The sequence below is a fragment of the Zootermopsis nevadensis genome, unplaced genomic scaffold, assembly GCF_977971745.1.
Source record: "Zootermopsis nevadensis isolate Lab colony 2312 unplaced genomic scaffold, Znev_1.0 Znev_ptg000017l, whole genome shotgun sequence".
In the NCBI taxonomy this organism is placed as follows: Eukaryota; Metazoa; Arthropoda; class Insecta; order Blattodea; family Termopsidae; genus Zootermopsis; species Zootermopsis nevadensis.
In genome coordinates this window covers 8,665,152-8,669,569 of record NW_028259149.1, presented here as the reverse complement: position 1 = coordinate 8,669,569, position 4,418 = coordinate 8,665,152, and the positions used below count along the sequence as shown (strand labels likewise).

Genomic DNA, 4,418 nt, shown 5'->3' with positions numbered 1-4,418 from the left:
ATAGCCCCACCTTCCACACAGCCTTCTGTGCGCTAACTCTTCAAAAGCCCAACGGTAATTATATGTCCCACCTGTTTTAATATTCGGTAACGGCTTTTCCCCCCACATAATATAGCCTGTTTCTTGGTTTCTTATGATTCTATGAATAAACAGCGATCATTTCATTAAGCAGCGTTAACCAGTCTCGAATCAAATTTCAACAAAACAGCGTAAGTGCCAGATTTTTCATTATCTTCTGCCCTCAGTTATTCATCCTGTCGTCTCATTGCACACTTTGGGACCTCAACAGTCGACGTAGCATCGTTAAATAAGGCGTACGTGGTAGTTATTTGTGAGAATGCTGATGAAACCTGTAAACGCGTCTCGGGCGACAACGCGGTAGGTAAACAACACGTGTTATGCTCTGTGGTCAGATTTATGACGTCACTGTGTGGCGGGGGGTGGGGTGGAGCACCCTTTTGGCCTGCACAGAGCATCGCCGTTTATGGGGGGAATGGCAATGTTGGTACTGACAGGATGTCTTCACTTCATGCATTAGAAGTGGTTCATAAATTCGAAATTATGCTAAAACTTACGACATTTTAATATACAGTAAAAGAAGTGTCACTTTCCTGTATATGTAGTGATAAATGGACTTATATGGAAGAAATGTGCACATTTTAATATCATGCCGTCATCGTATGTAATATATAGATGGTCCCGTTTGAATGATCGTTTTTAATGTTTTTGCTAGATTGGGACACCGACTTGTTTAAAATAATGATTTTGCAAAGAGTCACAGAGACCAGAGCATGTCGTTAATTTCTGATGCATTACAGAGTAGAGTAAGCTGTGTGTAACAATGTTCATAACCCTTACACCAACTTATAAACACACAAATAACGCGAAAATTATAAATAATATCCAATAACGACAGTGGTATTAACTTCACCCTTTCGTTTTTACCTGTCCGTGTGCATAATGTTAATTCGTACTTACTTTACTGTTAGCATTATCAGATCATAATGTTGAGATGGGATAGACATGTAACGCAAATGATGCTAATGAGAAATGCGTACAAAATGTTGATTTTGAAGCCTGAAAGGAAGACAGCACTCGGATGACGTAGGCGTTCAGGTGGGATGATAGGAAGTGTGTTTAATGGATCCATATGGCTCATTTTGAGATTTGTGACGAGCCCTTGCGAACACGATAATGAACCTTCTGGTTCCATAAATGACGGGGAATTTATTGATTAGGTGAGCGACCATTAGCTTATCCATAGGACCTTTCTCTGTGGGATTAGTTTTAGTGGAGGTTGTATATAACAGTAGTAGAACAGCAGCCAGTAAGCTGTAACCAACTCTGAAACGTCTGCCAACTTCTAAGTCCCAGAAGAGTCATCTTCGTAATCGCCACAATGAGAATCTGAAATCTCGTCTAGGTCAAGGGTCACATTTACCATTCCTTTAGGATTAGCTGACTGCAAAGCTGTGGACGAGAACAGTCTATTGAAACGCCATGGAAATTTCAAAATGCTACTAAATTAGTCCGACTGTAGTAAACAGGTAATTTTCTTCAACAGTATTATTATTAATATTGTGGTATTTTGGGCACTGTTATTTTTTGGTTAATCTTATAACACGTAAGACTGGATCTTGGAAACGAATAGGAAATTGTCTTGTAGTCTGTCTGTGTTATTACAAGGTGTATGAGGCCTCGAGTTTGGCTTGAGGTCATAATACGAAACTTGTACGCATGTAGAAAAGATGTGTCCATGTTACCCTCTTCTTGCAAGATTCGGAATACATGAATTATTGATGCAATGACCCAGGTATGTAATTCCTTTCTTTCTATTATCATTCCCACTCATCCATTAGGATCGTAAGGCTACGCTGTGAAGTCATCCAGACGTGTTGTCACTTCTTACATAAGAATGTTGCTGTTGGCTGTCCACAGGCTGTCGAAAGAAAGGATGTCCAAACGAAAAGTAACTGGAATAGCTTAATTAATGAAATTGTTGGCTATGAATTCAACAGCCTAGGTTCAGATCCTGTTTGGAACAAATAACTTGTCCAGGTAGGCTCAGACGTTCATCAGCCTTCTGTGAAAGGTATTTTGGACTTCGTATCTGGAGATAAAGCGGCCGGAACGTGATGATCCATCACTAAATTGCATCCAGTGCCGAAACTGGAAAGCATTAAGATATAACCTGGTTCCTGTATACTCTTGTTATTCAAAAATGGTTTTAAAAAAACATTTTTGATTACATGAATTAATTCACTTTTGCCACTGATGATGACCTCTTGAGGTCGAAACGCGTTTGGCACTAGTGTCATTTATAGTGTTAATAGTTTGTTTGCTTATTTTATAGTTAACTCCTGTTTACGACCGATTTAGTTACTTTGTATTTTAACTTGGAAAATGTTACAACCCAACTCTAATTTTATTATAATTGTGGAATGTGACTCGAACCTGGGTCTGTGAGATGGCAGCAATGCCAGTGTCGAAAGTCGAAGTACATTGCGGGTTGCAGAAGCTCTCCCACTGCCCAATATCTTTCAGTACAATTAAATAGTACAGTTTCTGAACATCCTTTAGCAACAGAATGGCGAAAGTGTGGTTTTATGGGCATCTCGTCTTATGATACCTTGGAGCTCGTTGTAACAATGCTTGCCGGAAGTTCATGTGTGCTGTGTGACGTAGGTGAAGCCTTCCTTTCGGGACTCCTCCCACTTTTCTCATTAGCATCTTCTTATATGGTCTTGCATACACCAACCGCCACGTTAAAAACAATGAACTTTATGACTTCGTGAATTAAATTCATAACTACTGTGTCATTGACCGTTTGCTGCCCGTGATATGATAATTAGTGTGTGATTAATTATTTACAATTAGGATGCACTGTTTTAAATTTAAACAGCAAAGATATGAACGTTAAATAATGCAGTATAATTACAGACTTGCTGTACTTGACATAACTCTGTACAAATAGTTTACCCTGACGATATAAGACGACAATTATTTAGCTGTAGATGTACATATATAACACTGTAGAAAATGTACGCATACTATAATAATTCTAGCACTGACTTCTGATATTGTTTTATACTGCCATCTATAAACAGAGCCTCGTAACGGATCCCTCAAACTAAATCTGCAGAAACAAGCTAGGAGCTAATATTTGTCCGGATGTGACGTGTGAAAGTTTACAGTAGTTTCATATTATTTAATCAGCACGTAAGTTGGTGTTCCTCTGTGCGATGTTGTTTGTTTGCAGTCTCATTATTTGTAGAATGTAAAAACTTTATGCAGACTTTGGTCACTCGTAAGTCGTCCACTGCATTCAATCCAGCTCTGCCGTTGGCTGACGTCAGATGTATGGCGAAGAGGAGTGAATGTGGAAGAAGCCAGTAACGTAATTTGCCTTACTCTTTGAGTTCCGTTCAGAAATTCTCTTTCAGAGACTCACCATTTTTGCTTCGAAATTTATAATCAAACTAAACTCAATGTTAAGGCCATTGTCGACTGTGGGCAATTTGTTCAAAAAAAATGTTAAGAGTTGCGAGAGGTACAACTGGGACTCGTAATTTGTTTCTCCTCATGAGGTGTCCAATCAAAGTTTTTCGTTTGTTCGTCCTTGTTTGCTACGTGTGTCATAATAAATGTAGGAAGACCTTGTGTGTATGTGCGTGTACTTTGTGGGGGTAGGAAACCAGTCTAGGTCTGTAGGTTATCTGGATAGTGCGTCGCTTGCCACTAGTAGTGAAATACTCGTAGAGGTCATTTATAAATGGTACGTGAGCAGTACCTTGAGCAATAAATTGACCTCATGAGGCTTTCGTTAATTTTAAAAAGTCCGCAACCTTGGCGTCGCGAGGTTACCTCCACTATCACTTATCAAAATTTGTACACCCGCCATCATATTTCATCGTCAAGGTCACTTCTTTCTTGTTGGCCACTTCACACGCAGAAGACACGTATTCAAACCCGGGTTTGTTAATTTTGAATGGGGATTCTGTCCTTGCCTTGAAAATATCTGAAGTATCGAATGAAGATAAGGCACTCCCGCTAGTGTAAAGGTTAGTCTACTGAGTTATGACGCCATATGAACTTGTAAGTAGATACAAATCACGGAAGATCAACGTCGACACAGGTAAATAGTTTTTCTTAATTGTCATTGGTAGACATAGTAATGTGTGTGCATTTTAAATATAAACGGGTCTCATGTAATTAAAGCAGGAATCATCAACATTTTTGGGTATTGCACAACTAGGGATAGTTTATAATGTAATCCCATCGAAAAGAAAAACCGAACTCCAAATAATTGGGGAACGTCAGTTGTCAGGTGACGAATGTAAAGATGGCTGTCTTGTGGGATGTTGCGCCGTGAAGTTTGGTAAATATTGACTGACATTTTACAGGTGCTTACTGCCTTC

General features: G+C 39.2%; 1 protein-coding gene across 6 annotated transcripts in view; it reads left to right on the top strand.

Annotated features, from left to right (window-relative positions):
• Positions 1-4,418, top strand: part of MESR6 (misexpression suppressor of ras 6) — an 841,969-nt gene that overhangs the window by 495,700 nt on the left and 341,851 nt on the right. The window lies entirely within an intron of this gene.